Source organism: Herpailurus yagouaroundi, unplaced genomic scaffold (genome assembly GCF_014898765.1).
Source record: "Herpailurus yagouaroundi ecotype Mexico unplaced genomic scaffold, PumYag 557, whole genome shotgun sequence".
Taxonomy (NCBI): Eukaryota; Metazoa; Chordata; class Mammalia; order Carnivora; family Felidae; genus Herpailurus; species Herpailurus yagouaroundi.
In genome coordinates this window covers 274,104-293,131 of record NW_024412774.1, presented here as the reverse complement: position 1 = coordinate 293,131, position 19,028 = coordinate 274,104, and the positions used below count along the sequence as shown (strand labels likewise).

General features: G+C 50.0%; 2 long non-coding RNA genes and 1 pseudogene across 2 annotated transcripts; all 3 read left to right on the top strand.

The window, feature by feature from the left end:
• The first annotated feature begins 821 nt into the window (after positions 1-821).
• Positions 822-1,735, top strand: LOC121023422 (uncharacterized). Its single transcript, XR_005787376.1, has 3 exons — positions 822-1,041; positions 1,455-1,562; positions 1,688-1,735. It is a non-coding gene; the product is annotated as an uncharacterized LOC121023422 (long non-coding RNA).
• Positions 1,736-1,766: 31 nt separating this feature from the next.
• On the top strand, positions 1,767-8,502 carry LOC121023426 (uncharacterized). Its single transcript, XR_005787381.1, has 3 exons — positions 1,767-1,898; positions 7,825-7,938; positions 8,325-8,502. It is a non-coding gene; the product is annotated as an uncharacterized LOC121023426 (long non-coding RNA).
• Positions 8,503-10,214: 1,712 nt separating this feature from the next.
• Positions 10,215-12,032, top strand: LOC121023368 (zinc finger protein 239-like; annotated as a pseudogene).
• The last annotated feature ends 6,996 nt before the right edge of the window (positions 12,033-19,028 follow it).

The following is a 19,028-nucleotide window of genomic DNA, read 5'->3' as shown; positions in this document are numbered from 1 at the left end:
AATTATGCCCACACGTAAATTGTGGCCAACAGCCAAGTTCCCCATTTTCAATATCTCCTTGTACATCCTCAGAGAGATTCAAGTCATTTGTGCAAAAGGTAACTGGTAAGAAATCTGCATCGTCTAAAGAACAGTCTCCTATAGGTCTCCTTGTAAGGAGATCCAAGGTGAACATCTAGATGTACCAAGTTGTCCATCGTAATCACTAGCTAGGAATAGCTGTTTAGATGTAATTTTAAATTCACCCCAAATTAGTAAATATTGAGTTCTTCAATCACATTAGCCACATTCCAACTGCTCAGTAGCTACAAATAGAACATCTCCCTCAACTCTAGAAAGCTCTTGCACAATTCTAGTCTAAGATAAGTGGCTGATTTCTTTAATCTCCCCTTGTGATCAACTGACTAGTGGGAAGGAAGGGTAGAGAAGGTTAGCCTGCACATCAGGAGTCGACTCCACCAGGCACAGCAGAGTGCTGTGCATGGTTTTTTATGCGGGCTTCACTAAAAAATGAAAACAAAAAGGACGTAATTGGGAGGAATGAGCATATGACTATATAGAAGGTAATGGTGTGGTTTCTTGAGTAATTGGAAGAATTACTGGTTCTTGGAGGGCATTTGCTGAAGCTTTACAGGATGCACAGGGCTCAGGGGTTGGGGGGGGCGGTGGGAATACCCCAAACTATAGTTAGACGAGTGTGGGCGTACGTGAGTGTGCGAAGAGAAAGAAAAAAGTCCGCTGCATATCTGCAAGAACTTACATAGATCCATGCGTGTTCATATCCGTCTGGTCCCCCGCGACAGCGGCTCATCAACACGTTCCCACGCTCCCTTCGTCGCTCGTCGCCCTCTGGACTCCATTTCCCACAAGGCGAGTCACCTGTGCCGGCTCCTGGTATGCAGCGGGCAGGGCCCCCGCCGAGGTCCGGTCCCGAGCCGAGCGCGGGCCGTCGGCGGAAGTGAGAGCCGGAAGTGCCTTGGGCGTGTGCGGAGGCTGGCGGCTGGCGGCGCTGCCCGCCTGTGACGGGGGCCCGCGGCCGAGGTGAGTCCGCGGTCCCGGCGTGGTGGCTGTCGTGAGTGTGAGGGACGACGAGGCCCGCGTGTACGCAGCGGGAGTGACTAGTGGCCGGGTGGGGCTCAGAGGGGAGCGCGGACCCGGCGATGGGTCGCGGGAGGTCGTGGGGGAGGGGAGAGAGGAGGGACCGTGTGCGCGTGCCGCGGGGTATGAGGAAGAGACCTCTGCGTGCCCATGAGACCTCAGCTGTGTGTGGCCGAGTGTGACACTGCACGTGTGCGTGTCAGAGGAGGGCTGTCTTGCATGTGAGGTACCACCTGAGTGTGTATATGAGATGTCGGGGGCGCGGGGGGGTGGGGACCCAGTGCGTCACTTGTCTGTGTAGGTGTGTCCTCAGGTGTGTGCACGTGGCTGAGTGTGTCACCACCTGTGCGTTTCAGAAGTGAAGGGTGTATTGCATGCGAAGCACCACCTGTGTGGGCAGATGAGACCTCCTGTGTGTGAGGACCCCAGCACAGCCCTTGCCTGTGTCTGCAGTGTGACCTCAGGTATGTGCATTTGACTGGGCATGTTACTGCTGGTGCATGTCAGAGAAGAGTGTATTGCATGTGTGACACCATTTGTGTTTTTTTTTTTTATTAAATTTTAATGTTTATTCATTTTTGGGAGACAGACACAGAGCATGAGCGGGGAAGGAGCAGAGAGAGGGAGACACAGAATCCGAAGTAGGCTCCAGGCTCCGAGCTGTCAGCACAGAGCCTGACGCGGGGCTTGAACTCACGAACTGTAAGATCATGACCTAAGCCGAAGTCGGATGCTCAACCGACTGAGCCACCCAGGCGCCCCATGTGTAACACCATTTGTGTGTGCAGATGAGACTTCAGGTGTGTGCGAGTGGTCAGGTGTGTCACCGTGCATGTCTGTGTGGGGAAGGGGTGTTTTGTGTGTGTGACACCTCCTTTGTGTCTGCAGGTGTGAACTCAGATGCGTGCTTATGGCCCATACCCCTTAGCTATCACTCCCCATTCCCCTTTTCCGCAGCCTCTGGCAACCATTAATCTTTCTGTTAATTCTCTCTTAATTAATCTTTCTCTGTTTCGGACATGCGATATAAATTAAATGGGACCATACAATGTGTGGGTTTGTTGTGTCTGGCTTTTTTCACTGAGCATGTTTTTAAAGTCCATCCATGTTGTGCTATGTGTCAGTACTTCATTCATTTTTATAGCTGAGTAATACTCCATTATATTTACCAGTTTGTTTACCCAAATAATGCTGCTGTGAACATTCACTTACAGGTTTTTGTGTAGACATGTGTTTTCCATTTGGGGGAAGGAAGCAGTTGGGTCTGTCCCAGGGAAGCCCACGTGTATGGCCACACCCACTCCCTGTTGCCTTTGCTCACCCAGCAGTGCTTCATTTTCCAGAATTCCAGCCCTGAGCCCCTAAGTGAGTGCCAGAAGCCTGATTGCCGTGTGGGAGTAGATGGGAGGAGGCGGTGGCTCCCTCCCACAACCTGGGCTCTTTGTCTGGGACTAAGACCACATGCCCCTGTCCTGTAACTGCTGAGGTCAAGCAGCCCAGCGACGGAGCAGAGTAGCAGGCAATGGAACCTGAGGAGCCAGGTGAGGCGCATGGCAGGGTGGTGGTCACAGGGCTGGACATTTTCAGAAACTAGATCTTCCTCAAAACATGCGCTGCTCCTGCTGCCTTCACTCTGCTGCCCTGCCATCCTCAGCCTAGTCCAGACTGTCACCTCTTCACAGGTCTCCTGCCTCCCTCTTCCCCCTCTGTTGCTCTCCACACAGCACCAGAGGGGTCTTTACACCCTGAACAGTGAGGCCACCTCTGCCTTAAACCTTCCGTCCCTGCCCTGGCTGTCACAGTAGGTCGGCAAACTCTCCCTGTAAAGTGCTGGGTAGCAAATGTTCTCAGCTTTGCAGGCCAAGAGGCAAAACCAAGGATGTCAAATCAAGTAGATACTTATCCAACGAGAGAGAAAACACATACCCACACTTTTTTTTTTTTTTTTGTCCTGATGAAATCCAGAACTTCACTGAATGCCGAAATCTGAATTTCACTTAACGTTAATCTGATGACTTTTCCCTCCCAACCACTTAAAAATGGAAAAACTATTCTCAGCTCATGGTCTCTGCAGAAATAGGCAGTAAGTGGAGCCGAGTTTGCTGACCCCTAATTTGACCAGATCCACACTTCCCATGCCTTCTGAGCCCTGCATGACCTGATTTCTTCCTGTTTACAGGCCTCACCTATAGCTCTCCCTTGGCCCACCCCCTGGTTGCTGAATAGCATTTAAATTTAGGTATTACCTCAGAGGCCCTCCCTAACCACCTGACCCAAAACAGGTGCCACACACATCTACATTATGGGGTTTTTTTTTTAGCACTTTTACACATTTTACACATGTGTTTTTTACACATTTGAAGACTTTATACTTGTTCCCATTCATCATAGACTGCAAGTTTCATGATATCATGCACAGTCCATGGAGTATTTGTTGAATGAATGAATAAACAGCCTTCACTATTACCCAGTTTTACAGATAAAAAACCCAGGCCTCAGGGGATTGAACAACCCAAGGTCACCCAGCAGAGAGTGATAAGGTGGATTTGATTCTAGGTCTGACAGACTCCACTTATCCCTCACACTCACTGTCTCCAGTCTAGGAATGACACTGGGAGGAAGGTATGGGCACTGGGTGCATCAGGGCCCCAGAGATCAGTTCTCCACTTTGACCCCTGTGCGGAGGGGCAAAAGGCCTCACATCAGCCCTTCCCTACTGGGAGTCTGTCAGGAACTGAATTCAAGACAGCTGGGACTATCGCTTTTCCCCTGTTCTGAGCACTTGCGTACTTGGTATCTCACTTTGTCCCCAAACAGTCTCTGTAGAGGCATCCTGACAGGTGTCTGCTACCAGTGATGTCCATAAAACTGATAGCATGGGGCTGAATCCTCAGACTATTACACAGCATACGATTTACTTTGTATAAAGTTCAAGAATAGGCACAGCTCATGCGTGCCGTCAGAAATCCCAGCAGCAATCACCCTGGGGCTGGGTAGGGCTTTGCCTGGAAAGTGTGCCTGGTGGGAGCTGTCCGTGGTTCTGAAAAGTCCTAGTGCTGAGCTGTCCAAAATGGTAGCTAACAGCCACATGTAGATATTAAAACGTGAATCAGTTAGACTTCAAATTACACATCCAGTTTCTCAGTCACACCACCTGTGTTTTTTGCTGTTCAGGAGCCACATGGGGCATATGGCTGCTGAATTGGACAGCGCAGCTTCAGGACATTTCCATCCTCAGAAAGTTCTAGAGCTTAGTCTGGATGGTTGCTACACAGATGTGTACATTGGTCAAAACTGATTGAGCTGAGCACTCATACCTCTATTAACAGTGTATCTTTTTGAGAGCATAGACTCAAGTCTGACTGCCTACCTGAGTTCACATCCTCACCTATCACTTGCTTCACACCTTTGATTTAATCTCTCTGTGGCCACCTTTCCCCACTTGTATAAGAGGGTGATGATAGTACCTCTTTTTCCTCATGTTAGGGAACTTGGCCAGCATTGGACAATAACCCCTTGAGAAGTTTGCAGCCTGGGCGTGGTGTGGAGCCACAGCTGCCCATAGGGACTCAGCCTAGGCTCATGGGTAGTTTCTGTTTTAGAGGCAGGGGTCTGAGGCCCAACTTCCAAGCATTGAATCAGAGGGCCACTTTCTGTGGAGGCCTGAGCTCAGTGACCCCCTGCCCAGCCTGGGAGCCAGGACAGGATGGAGGGTGTAAAGGTGGTGTGGCTTCTGGCAGCAGGGGCACCATGAGGTGTTCCTATGTTATGTTATATTTCACAAAGGCTTTCTGAGACTTAATGCCATCCATCCTCCTGTCCTTTTTGTACCCAAGAAGAAATAGGTCCAGAGCAGGGATGTGGCCAGTTAGTGGCACATGGTGGAACTGCAGTTTCTGGGCTTCCTACTCCAAGTATTTTTCATCCTCTGGATCACTATGGGTCCATGGCAGCTATATAGACCCCTTCACCAGAGCCCAGGTGGGCTGCCACATCCTCAGACTAATTCTGGGGGGTGTGGGTCCACGTGGATACAGCCTTCTCCACAGGACTCATTATCTTGGTTGGTCATGGGTGGGGACATGTGGGGGTGCTTCCCCGCAGAAGCTCAATCCAAGCAAGTGTCTTCCCCCTTGATGCCTAGTTTCCTTAGTGTAAGATGGGTCTGGTAGTGTTGATCCTAGCCATCACTCTCAGGAACAGAGTGAGGATCAAGCAAGCTGATGTAAGGGGCCCACAGCATGCCTGCCATATGTTAGGGGCTCTGGTTCTGCCAAGCCCTAGAAGGTAAGCAGGAGCAACACTTGTGGGAGGGTCTGGACTGGGAGGGCTGGAGCCCCTGGGAGAGAGGCTAGTGGCCCGTGAGGGGAGGGATGTGAGGTGAGAGGGCTTTGGGGCTTGGGTCTCTGGGACCTGAGGGCAGATCTGGCCTCTCTCATATCCCCTGCCCTCCCCCAGTTCTTCCTTTTCAGGGGAGTGTCAAGGAGGACAAGCCCAAGGCCCAAGATGCTGCATTCCCAGCAGATGCCTTCCACATGAGTTTCCCATAATGCCAGCAGTCCCAGCAGGCATACTCCTTTCTGCCCTTGCTTCTGTGATACTTCTACTCCTCAGCACCGGACTAGAGCCGCAACCCCCAAGGAGCATGAGTTCTGGGACAGGGTGCCTTCCTCTGCCCTGGCCATTCCTCCTGTTTTCCTTCTGTCTTCACTCCAGGGTGGCGCTTAATGACCCTGTCAATCTAAGGCACCTTGGAGGAAGTCCCATGCCTGGGAAGATCTGGGACACAGGCTGTTTATGGTCACACTGTTTATCCAGGATCCAGGAAAGGGACAGAGCAGAGCCTGGCATGTACAGATACCTGGAAGATATTAACAGGCAAATGAATGAATGGTGGCATGAGCAGTGTCTAGATAGGTTTTGGGTGGTAAGTAGTTGCTCTGAAATTGCTGCCTCCTGACAGGCCCTTTTTTTTAACGGGGTCCCCAAGAAGACAGCCACACACAAGGCAGAGGGATTATTGCCACAAGCTAGGAGTGCCGCTGTGGAGCAGTAAAATTCAGGTTGGGGACACTTAATGGCCTCAGAGCACATGTGGCTGGTATCAGATGCCATCCCATCCTCCAAGCCTCCCCTGCCCAACCTTAAAGGGGATGCAGACCATGCAGGTGTGATAGATGGCTTTGTGGGGGGCTGGTAAGGGCCATCCAGCTGTCCCTCTGGTGGCCACAAAGCTGAGTGTTTTGGGAAGTGATGAAGAATCACTGTGTCTTTTTTTTTTTTTAAGTTCAATTCTTTTTTTTTTAACGTTGTATTTATTTATCTTTTTTTTTTAATTTTTTTTCCACGTTTTTATTTTATTTTTGGGACAGAGAGAGACAGAGCATGAACGGGGGAGGGGCAGAGAGAGAGGGAGACACAGAATCAGAAACAGGCTCCAGGCTCTGAGCCATCAGCCCAGAGCCTGACGCGGGGCTCGAACTCCCGGACCGCGAGATCGTGACCTGGCTGAAGTCGGACGCTTAACCGACTGCGCCACCCAGGTGCCCCTGTATTTATTTATCTTGAGAGTGTGTGTGTGTGAGAGCAGGGGAGGGGCAGAGAGAGAGGGAAAGAGAGAGAATCCCAAGCAGGCCCTGCACTGTCAGCTTGGAGCCCAATGTGAGGCTCAAACCTATGAACCGTGGATCGTGACCAGACCAAAACCAAGAGTCGGATGCTCAATCGACTGAGCCACCCAGGCACCCAAAATCATTGTGCTTTAATCTGTTTAGACTCCTATAACAAAATACCATGAACTCTGTGGCTTAATCGACAAAGTTGGTTCTCACAGTTTTGAAGACTAGAAGTCCAAGATGAGGGTGCCAGCAGGCCTGGGTTCTGCTGAGAGCTCTCTTCCTGGCTTGCAGACAAGCTGCCTTCTCTCTGTGTCCTCACACACTGGGTAGAAAGCAAGGTGAGAACATGCACGCTTCGGGTTTTCCCTCTTCTTATGAGGGCACTAGTCCCATCCTGGGTCCTCATCCTCATGACCTCATCTAAACCTAATCCCCGCCAAAGACCCTACTTCCAAATGCCTTTGCACTGAGGGGTAAAACTTTAACAGAGAAGACACAACTATTCAGGTAGGACCATGGCACCCAGTGTCAAGGTGATAATAGTGCCACTCACAGAATGAACCACCCCTCCAACCACGACCATAGGATGTTTCCCAGAACATTCACATTCTGCTGTTCCTTATGGGGCTGGCTCTGGCCAGACAGGACCCACAGCTGAGCCACTGCATGTGGGATGTTTCAGAAGCCAGTGACATTTAGGGATGTGGTGGTGGACTTCACATGGGAGGAATGGGGGCTTCTGGGCCCCACACAGAGGATCCTGTACCATGATGTGATGCTGAGGAACTACAGCAACTTGGGTCCCTGGGTGAGGTTTCCCTGTCTCTTCTTCATCCACGTCACATGTCTGTTTCCACATGTGTTCACTACATGGGTGTATTTATCCCCTGCCTTGTCCCCAGTAACCCACACCCAGATAGGTCCTTGCTCTGACCTGTGTCCCCCAGTTGGGTCCCTTCTGTGCAGAGTGGACACCCTATCCCACATCACCAGGGAGAGACCTCTACTGTGCCTGAGGCACACACACTGCATTACTGGGCCTGTTGGGTCCTGGCTGGCTTGTGACAACAGCATCAACATTTCCCTTCTACTTTCTAACTATGGGCAGGACTCCCCGGCTGCAAACCAGATGTGATCTCCAAGCTGGAACAGTGGGAAGACCCCTGGACTATGGAGACAGATGTTCTGAGAGGTCCAGGTGAGTGAAGTAAAGGTCTATCAGGTCAGTTTTTTTTAATTAATTTCTCCCCCTAGCTTTGACGTATAATTGACAGTTAAAAATTGTGTATATTTAAAGTGTAGAACATGGTGTTTTGATATACATTGTGAAATGATTACCACAATCCAAATAATAGATATATCCATCTCCTCACATAGTTGCGATGATTTTTTCTGTGGTGGGAATGCTTACAGTCAACTAACTGTCTTAGGAAATTTCTAGTATATAGTACAGTGTTATAGCTACAGTTACCATGCTTCAGATCAGTTTATTTCTCCTCCTGGGGCAAGGAGGTGCAGTGTATATCCAACAGAAAAGAGCTAGTAGGTGCAGGAGCCTGAAAACAAACCCGACAGTCATTTAACAGTCTCTTCGTTCACTTCCCCCAGCATCTGACAGCCACTAATCTGTCTTCTGTCTCTGTGATTTGCATCTTCTGAACTTTTCATATAAGTGAAGTTTATATAAATATATTCATCTAGATACATATAAATTCACTTATTTTTCGCAAAGATACATGTGCTACTATGTGTGGCCTTTCTGTATCTGGCTTCTAACCCTTAAGAACAGTTCTCTATGAGGGGCAACTGGGTGGCTCAACTGGTTAAGCATCCAATTTCGGCTCAGGTCATGATCTCACAGCTTGTGAGTTTGAACCCAATGTCAGGCTCTGTGCTGATAGCTTGGAGCCTGGAGCCTGCTTCAGATTCTGTGTCTCCCTCTCTCCCTGCCCCACCCCCGCTCATGCTCTGTCTCTCTCCCCTTCAGAAATAAAAAAACATAAAAAAAAAAAAAAAAAAAGAATACTTCTCTATGAGCATTCACGTGCAGGTTTCTGTTTTCCATTCTGTTGACCAGGCCCTGTTCTAGTGAGGGCGTGGTTGTAAAATAGTGGCAGCTGACAGGGGAGGCAGCTCTCGGTGGCCTTGGCCCATGACTTTCTGTGCTCCGTTCTACCACTTTTCCTCCCTACTGGGCAGAAGAGAGTTGACAGCAGGCATGAGGCCACCATTCTCAGAGAGGCCTAGCACAGGGTTGGCCTTTGGCTGGTGTCTGGCAACTTGGATTATGGTAGGACCCCCCCATTCCCTAAATGATAAGAATGGCTCACTGCACCCAAGCCATTTGTACAAACAACATGATTTACACTGAATGCCTACTTTCTTCCTGGGAGCCTGGGATTTTGGTACATGCTACACAGCCAGTGCCTGCATGGCCAGCCCCTAGTAAAACCCTAAGCTCTGAGCCTCTGACAAACTGTAGACAACACTTCAGTGTCAGAATCCAGAGCTGGAGGGGTTAGGTGCATGCTGTGTGGCTCCACTGGGAGAGGACCCTGCCCCTGCACCTTTTCCCTTTGTTGATTTTGCCTGGTGTCCTTTTGCTCTAACCAGTCACGGCCGTGAGTATGACTCTGTGCTGAGAACTGTGTTGAGGAATCACCAAGCCTGTGGGTGGTCTTCCAGACCCTGATCCATTCACTCTTCTGTCCTCAACTGCAAGAGCCCTGCTGAAAGCCACATATCTGCACTGTCCAGTCTGACTGCTGCGGTTCTGTCCATCTTCCCGATTGGCCGTGCATGTTCAGGTTGGATCCCGAGCATACTTCTTTGCTTATTTTTCAGGCTCAAAGCCTGGGCCCCGAGCTGCATGGCTACCTCTAGACAAAGGTGCTCTGCTTCGGGGGCAGATGACAATGGGACTCACAAGGCAGGATTTCTGGCACACCATCGTGAGAGAAGTCACAGAGCATGAAGGCCAGGTGACAGATACTGCCGAGCAGTGACACGCAGCCGGTGGAAGAAGAGCCCAGAGTGGAACCTTGAAGGAACTTTCTTCTGGCGCCCATTCCTTGTTGAGCATCAGGGCAATCCCCAGGGGTGCAAGGTCTCACAAGCCAGGTTGGCAGAAGGGCCTCACCTGTGTTTCAGTCCTAGATCGGGGGTGCCCTGCCAAGGAGACTGTAAGTGTATGGAAGCCCTCAGCTCTTTTCCAGACCTTAGTCGCCCACGAGGAGTTCACACTGAGGAGGATACATTGGTGTGTGGTGGGTCCAAAGATGGCTTTAGCAAGAATGCATTCCTTGCGGGCTATCAGTGGGTTCCCACTAAATGGAAGCCCTACACATGCAAGGAGTGTGGGAAGGCCTTTGGACAGACACACATGTCATTCAGCACCAGAGAACCCACACTGGCAAGAAGCTGTACACATGCTGGCAATGTGGACAGGCCTTCAGCAAGAACTCGTGCCTCGTAAGCACTGTGCATCCACACAGGTGAAAAGCCCTATGCGTGTGGCTACTGCAGCAAGTGCTTCTGAGAGAACTCGTCCCTGGCCAAGAACCAGCAGGTGCACACAGGCAAGAAGCATATACCTGTGGCGAGTGCAGGCATGCCTTCAGCCAGAGCACTCACCTCGTGCAGCACCAGCGAGTCCACACTAGGGAGAAGCTGTTCACCTGTCATGAGTGTGGCAGAGCCTTCACCAACTCCTCGACCCTCCTGGTCCACCACAGAACCCACGCAAGAGAGCAGCCATATGAGTGTCACACATGCTGCAAGGTGTTCAGCCTCCGCTCATCCCTGACCGAGCACGAGCGCTGCCACACAGGAGAGAAGCCATACACGTGCCAGGAATGTGGGAAAGCCTTCAGCCAGAGCTAGTCCCTCAGCAAGCACCTGAGGACACACACGGGTGAGAAGCCATATGCATGCAATGCCTGTGGCCACGCCTTCAGCCAGAGTTCCTCCCTGGCCAAGCACCAGCGAGTGCACACCAGCAAGCGGCCCTACACGTGTGGAGAATGTGGGAAGACCTTCAGCCAGAGCTCCTACTTGACCCAGCACCTCAAGATCCATAGTGATGAGAAACCGTTTACATGCGGTGAGTACAGGAAACCCTTCGGCAATTCTTCAGCCCTGGTCCTGCAGCAACGGGTGCACACGGGTGAGCGGCCCTACACGTGTGGAAAATGCAGGAGGACTTTCATCCAGAGCACGTTCCTCACTCAGCATAAGAGGATCCACACTGGGGAGAAGCCTTTTGTTTGTGGAGACTGTGGAAGGGCCTTTGTGCAGAGCTTCTCCCTCACCCTCCACCTCAGGACACACACCGGGGAGAAGCCCAACAAGTGCAACGAGTGTGGCAAGGCTTACATCCAGATGTCACACCTCACTGAGCACTACCGGGTGCACACGGGGGGAACAGCCCTATGGGTGCCATGCATGCAGCAAAGCCTTCAGCCGCAGCACCAGCGCGTCCACGCGGGTGCCAAGCCCTTCATATGCAGCCTGTGTCAGAAAACCTCCCGTGAGGCTGCGGCCCTTGTTCTGCATCAGAGGATTCATGCCAGACAGGAGCCCTTTGAGTGTGACAAATGTGGGAAAGCCTTCAGCTAGAGCAGATCCCTGGCCCAGCATTGGAGAATTCATTCCCAGGGGATGCCATGTGAGTGCAGCAACTATCAAAAAACCCTTGGCAACTGTTTGGTTCTCATCCATCAGTGAACTGGGGATGTGCCAGATGGGGTAGAGACCTTCTGTCTGTCCTTGGTGTGTTGTTCTTCATCCAGCAGGGGGCCCTGTGAGTGGCAGGAACTGTGCAGAGCAGCCCCCTTGCACATCATATACACTTCTCTCTGCAGGGTCACACGGTTGGGTGAGAAAGCGGAGTGAGCCTTCAAGAGGAACAACAGCCCCTCCCATTCTCCATGCTCCGGGTTCCACAGATATCCACCAGGTGGTAGGAGAGATCCACAGGTATGGATGGTCTTCTCAGCAGGCCTGGAACAGAGCTCATTTTGGTTTTTACCTCGGGGGAAAAATGAAATTTAAAAACAAAAAACTTAAAAGATGCTTTTATCAGTTGTTTGTGCCTTGTATTAACTCAGGCCATATGGTTTTAGATCATGTGGTTTGGTTTGGGGTTGTTTTGTTATTTTTGTTTTTTGTTTTTTTGGTTTTGTTTTGTTCCTCTGCCAAAAAGTAAGGTTAATAATGCTGAAATGTGTGATGTGTCACAAAGCCCAGACCTTTAAAAAGACTTTGTGTGTCATTCATCGGCTTCAGCACAGACTTCATTAAAATCAGTCAAGACAGTGACATTCGTGTAAGACTTTAACACTTTATACACTTTACACACAAGCACTTTACATACATCACTCCATTTCATCTTCTCAGCAGCCATGGGGTGCAGATATTGTTATCCCCACTTCATAGAAAAGGAGCTGAGATTTTGAGAAGTTAAACCACTTGCCTGAGGCCACCAGCTAAAAGCCACTCATTTTTCAGGATGAAAACATGGGAGTTAGCAGATAAGGACAGAGTGGCAAACAGTTCCCCCATCCCTTTCAGTATATGCCAGGGGTATTTACTGTAAGGAGGCAGCTCTAGAATTTAATGTTCCCTCAAGAATGTGAGATGGCGGGGTGATTGGGTCGCACCTGAAAAAGCAGGTCAAGTCCTCATCTGGCTGACTTGAGGCAAAGGCAAAAATAGGAGCTGGGCAGCCATTGCTCAGTCCAGACATTGGTCACATGCCTCCTGGAGCCGTTCCTTTGTTCCAGCACAGGTGTGGTCTTTCACTTCTCTGCACAGCTTCACTTGGATTCTCTGTGGCCATCAGAGTGCAGTCTGGCCTTGAAGCCCCTGCACTCAATCACCAAAGCCCATCTTTCCAGGTTCATTTCCAGCCATCCCACAGGCAGCCTTTGTTGTCCAATCCCAGCTTGTTTTGGTCTCCTGTCCTCGGTATCAGCTCCAGGGCACCTCCTCACTGGCTGAATCCCCTTGTGCTCCCCATGGTGGCACGGACCTTGTGTTGTCATTGTCCGTGTCCTCATTCAGAGCCCACCCTGGACCTAGAGCCCCTTTAGCATACATCCCTGTCTCATGCCTCTATAGACCTATCCCCTGTCACATGGCAGGGCCCAAATCCACAGGGAATGAGTGAGTGAACCAGCAAGACACCAAATGCAAAACGACTGCAAGGGAGTCCTCAAGACCACCTGCAGGTTCAGTGACTCACAAGGACTCCTAGAAGTCAGAAAAGGTAGAGATACTGTTTATTATAGTGAAAAGGATAAGATTATAATCACAAAGGTAGAAAGTACACAAACAAATTCAGGAGACACCAGGTACAAGCTGCCATTTGTCCTGTCCCAGTGCAGTCACACAGACTGCTCCATACTTCCTGCTAAGAGTGACAATACACATGGAGTACTGGCAGCCAGGGAAGGTCACCCAAGCCTGCTGATATTTACCGGGGGTGACCACATACATGCAGAATGCCTGCATGACTGGCCTTAGTTACTGAGCCTCAAGCTGTCTCAGAGATCAGCCTGGTACAGTGTGACTCAAGGTCCCCATCATAAATCACAGACGTAGCCTAAGGCTCCCAGTAAGGAAAGACTCTTATCAGGCAGGATATTCCAAGGGCTTGCCATCCAAGGGCCAATCCATTCTTTGTAATGTGCAGTTTGGACACCCCAGATCTGCTGAGTTCTACTCTACTGCACAATGACCCTGCACAGCTGGTGACCAGTGACACCTCCTTACCTGGCCAAGTGTCACAGCTTCTACCACAGCACACCAGAGAAGAGGTGTCAGCCGACTGGAGGCAGTGTAGGTCAGAATGCTCAGGAGTCTCCCAGGAGAAGAGGCAACTTGGTTTTGTAGGAGCAAGACTGCCTCAGGCAGTGCACCTTTGGGAGAGCGTTCCGCGTGAGCCCCAGGGACCAGGCTGAGAGGCAGGAAGACCTGGGCAGCTGGGGAGCCTCTGAGGCACCACATGGCATGGATGGGGCAGGCTTGCAGTGGGCCGCCCACTCAGCCTCTGTAAAAACAGGGACCGTGTCTTGGCAGCAAGGTGGAGGGACGAGAAGGGATGTGACAGTGCCAGTCCTCAGCATACTTTGCTTCCTTCCCTCAAGGGGTGATCAGGCGTAACCAGCTAAAACCAGTTCCATGGGTTTGAAGCCCAGCCCTCCCCAGATGAGTTCTGGGTCTTCACTCTCTGCTTCTGTCCCTCATGTTCCTTGTCTGTAAAATGGGGATGGTGACCCCCAGCCTGCAAGTATTTAACATGTTAACTGGTAGAGAAAGCGTATGTTGGGTGCGAGTGTTGTTGCACCAGGAAGCAGCCTCCCTCTGGGGCAGGTGAATGATGGTCACAGATCGGCTGCGGTCGGGTGATGAGAAAGAAGTGCAACCAGCAACTAGCATGAATGGCCCTGCGGGAGTGTGGCTGGCCAGGGGGCGAGGGCAGCAGTTGTAGGGGCCTGCGCTTTCACATGGAAAAGACTGAGCTCTGCTGGCGTCCGATGGTCAGGGCAGAGGCTGACACAGCACCACACGGGAGCAGGGGCCTATCCGGAGAATGTCCCCAGGGCAATTCATTCTTTCTGTAAGGCCAGGTGGTCTTCAAGTTCTTTGCCTATTACTATTGATTGCTCACCCGTGTGGTTCTTATATCAAACATCTGCGTGCAAAGAGCTGTCCAGATGCTGTGTGGAGGGCAGGGAGCTGTGGGCTCTGGGGCACTGGCTGCAGGAGGCAGAGTCTGGGTATCCGGGCAAGGGGGAGTCCATGGGGCCTCAGGGCTCTCCGTTCACTCCTTGGGGTGGCCACTGGTGGGGTGTGCATCTGCACTTGAACACACCCTCACACAACATCGCACACTCGCACACTGACAAAGATTCTCTCCATGACCAAACTTCAGTCAGGCTGTTCTGAGGAGAGTTTGATGAGGCCTCAAACCTCGAGCTCCTGTGTCCTTTCTTATAGAGTCTAGTTCCAGGAAAAGTCTTGCTAAGTCAGTTTAGGGAGAATTTCCCACCTTCCAAATATGATCACTCTCACTGTCTACTCAGGTTCCTCCCCCTCTCCCCCTTCCCCACCCTGTGATGTCTGATCCCCTTGGCCCGCCTTCAGCGAGAATCCTGTTAGATGTCCCCTTACCCCTGAGATTTTCTCTTTTTTTTTTTTATTTTTTTTTAATGTTTTACTTATTTTTAAGACAGAGACAGAGCATGAGCAGGGGAGAGGCAGAGAGAGAGAATCTGAAGCAGGCTCCAGGCTCTGAGCTGTCAGCACAGAGTCAGACGTGGGGCTCGAACTCACAAACTGTGAGATCATGACCTGAGCCGGAGTTGGACGCTCAACTGACTGAGCCACCCAGGCGCCCCGAGGTTTTCTCTTAGTAACTGTTTATCCGCTGGTACCCACCCTGCTTCCTGACTATAAATCCCCACTTGTCCTCACTGGATTCAGAATTGAGCCCAGTTCTATAATGAGATCTATTTCCCACTTTGCAATAGTTTTTCTTAATAAAATCTATTTTTACTACTTTAACTGCTGCTAGGAATAACTTTAACAACATGCACACTGCTGACATTCATTCCCATACTTCTACACTTCCACACACATTCCCCACGGTAGCTGGATGACCCTGGATGCCAAGGCAGCTACCTAGCAGAGGGAGCATCTGGGCCTCTCCCCCTGGAGTCCTGAGAGTGAGATTTGGCTGACACACAAAGTGGTAGTATATGCCCCACCTTGGTGCTGAGATGGTCTGTGGGATGAAATCCAAGGCCTGCAGGCAGCTGCTACGTCCGCCAGGCAGGGGCTGGGCTGGTGGGAGAGCCTGCCTCTAGTAGGTACCTCTGGGTATGTCTGCATGCATTCATACGTGTGTCTTTTCTTTCTTTTCTTTTCTTTTCTTTCTTTCTTTCTTTCTTTCTTTCTTTCTTTCTTTCTTTCTTTCTTTCTTTCTTTTTAGAAAAAGAGAGCGGGGAAGAGGGACAGATAGAATCTCAAGCAGGCTGCATACTCAGAGTGGAGCCCAACATAGGGCTTAATCCCACGACCCTGGGATCATGACCTAAGCTGAAATCAAGAGTCAGACGCTCAACAGATTTATCCACCCAGGTGCTCCTATGTCTATTTTTTTTTTATAACAGCATTTTAAAATAAGATGGAATTCACGTTCACACTCCTAAAGTGTACAATTCAGTGGTTTGTAGTGTTTTCACTATGATGTGCCACCACCACCACTAATTCCAGAACATTTTTATCACCCCAAACAAAAACCCAATACCCATTAGCAGTCACTCTCCATCCCCCCTCCTCCAAGCCCCCGACAACCACTAATCTACTGTCTCTACAGATTTGCCTTTTCTGGATATTCCATATGAATAGAATCTTAAAACATGTGACCTTTGCATCCGGCTACTTTCATTGAGCATAATGTTTTCAAGGTTCATCCATTGTCAGCACTACGTTACTTTCTTTTTTTCTTTTTAATATTTATTATTTTTGAGAAAGAGAGAGCACAAGCAGGGTAGGGGCAGAGAGAGGGGGACAGAGGATCCAAAACGGGATCCGAGCTGACAGCAGCAGCCCAATGTGGGGCTCGAACGCACAGACTGCAAGCTCATGACCTGAGCCGAAGCTGGACGCTTAAACAACTGAGCCACCCAGGGGTCCCAGCACTGGGTTACTTTCTATGGCTGAATAATATTCCATTGTATGAATAGATCACATCTTGTTTATCCATTCACTGGTTGATGGGGGTTACTGGGTTATTTACACTTTTTGGCTATGATGAACAATGCTGCTATGAACACTTTGTGTGGGCACATGTTTTCAGTTCTCTTAGAATTGATGGGTCATAAGGTAACTCTATGTTTGACTTTTTGTGGAAATGCTAAATTGTTTTCCACAAAGGCTGCATCATTCTTCATTCCCACCAGCAATAGATGAGGGTTCCAGTTTTTCAACATCCTTGCCAACACTCATTGCTACCTGCCTTTCTGATTGTAGCCAGTGGGTGTGAAGTACCACCACAGTGTGGTTTTAATTTGCATTTCCATGATGACAAAGGATGTTGAGCATCATTCATATGCTTATTGGCCATTTGATTTCTTTGGAGAAATGCTTACTAAGTCCTTGCCCATTCTTTTTTTTTTTTAATGCTTGTTTGTTTATGTATTGAGAGAACAAGGAGGGGAAGGGCAGAGAGAGAAAGGGAGAGAGAATCCCAAGCAGGCTCTGCACTGTCAGCACAGAGCCCCACGCAGGGCTCAAACTCATGAACCCATGAGATCATGACCTGAGCTGAAATCAAGAGTCAGACCCTTAACCAATGGAACAACCTAGGTAGCCTTTGCTCATTCTTAAATTGATTTGTTGCTGTTGAGTTATAAGAGCTCTTTATATATTCTGGATACAAGTTGTGTTATCTGTATGTCTGTGTGAGTCTAAGTGTATGGCTATGTCTGAACAGGCACACCTTTGCCTCTCACCATGGACACAGGTAAGCAGAGGGTATCATGATCAGCTAAGAAGAGGTGAGAGTATCTTATCTCCAGATCTCCATGTTACAAAGTCAGGTTTATTATCTCCAGGTTATGGAGAAAGAAGTAGAGGACCAGAGAAGTGAAGTCATTTGCCTGAGCAGGAGAGAGTAAGAGGCAGAACTGGTATACAAAAGGAGCCCACTGAAGAGGTGATTTATTGGTATGATTTTTGGGAGTGAGCATCTTAGGGCTGTTCCTTTGACAACAGAAGACAGCAAACCATAAGGAAGATGAAGAAGACCCAAGGAGATAGAGGCGATCAGTGCCACCCACAGGCCAAAGCCCAGTTCAGTGCTTGACGGGTGACATGGGTTTTGGTTGAGGAAAACAAAGGGTTCCTTGGATTAGGATCCCTTTGGTGTGTCTGTCAGTGGTCAGAAAATACTAAGAGGCCATTTACACAAAATATCAGAGCAAGAAAATCCATGCAGGCAGAAAGCAGATTAATGGGTGTCAGAGGCCAGGGGCAGAGGGAATAGAGAGTGACTGCTAATAAGCATGGGGGTTGTCTTGGGAGTGATGTAAGCCTTTTGGAATTAGAGAGCAGTGATGGTTGCACAACCTTGTGATTATACTAAAAAGTGAACTGTATACTTTAGAAGGGTGAACTTAAGGTATGTGAACTATAGCTCAAAAAAAGTTAATTTTTATTTTTTTAAGTTTATTTTTATTTATTTTGAGAGAAAGAGAGATAGTAAGCAGGGAGGGGCAGAGAGAGAGAGGGAAACAGAATCCCAAGCAGGCCCTGTCCTGTTAGCGCAGAGCCCAATGTGGGGCTTGAATTCACAAACTGTGAGATCATGACCCGAGCTGAAGTCACGAGTCGGATGCTTAAGTGACAGAGCCACCCAGGTGTCCCCTTAATTTGTAAAGAGGAAAGGATATGGGAAGAGGACCAGGTAAAAGGGCAAACCCTGGCAAAGGGGAGGGAAGCAATGAGAGTCTATGAGGTGTAGGAGGAGGGAGATGAGATGCCTCAGGCCTTCAAGATGGTGGGAGGTGATGTGGGCAGTGGAGAGAGCACAGCTACCAGGTGCTGTGGTGCTGAAGCAGGTGTGAACTGTAGCTGAAGGCCTTGCCACACTCCCTGCACAGGCAGGGCTTCTGGCCCATGTAGGTGCACTGGTGCTGGCTGAGGTGTGACCGCTGGACGAAGGCCTTGTGGCCTTGCCACACTCCCGCCAGGCACAGGGCCTCTCACCCATCCGGCCCCGCTGGTGCTGGCCAAGGTCTGCGCTGCCTTTAAAGGCTCTGCCACAGTCTAAGCACTCGTAAGTCCTCTTGCCTGTGTGGATCTTGTGACACTGAGTGTGGAACTCTGCCCAAAGGCCTGCCACACTCAATACACTCACACGGCTCCTCACCACTGTGTGTCCTCTGACAGTGGATCAGGGTGAGCTCCACCTGAAGGCTTTCCCACAATTCCAACACTGGTAGGGCTTCTCCCCTGTGCGAATCTGCAGGTGTTTCCACATGTCTGAGTTCCCCAAGAAGGCTTTGCCTACATTTGTACTGGTTCTCTCCAGTGTGGGTCCTCTGGTGCATTGTGAGTGTGGAGCTCTGAATGAAGGTTTTTCCACACTCATGGCATTCGGAGGGTTTCACTCCAATATGGATCCTCTGGTGCTCAGTGCGGTCAGACTGGGAAAAAGACTTTCCCACAGGTGCTACACAGATAAGGCTTTTCCTAGGTTGAGTCCCTTAGTGCACAGAGAAGGCCAAGTGCTGCTTGAAACTC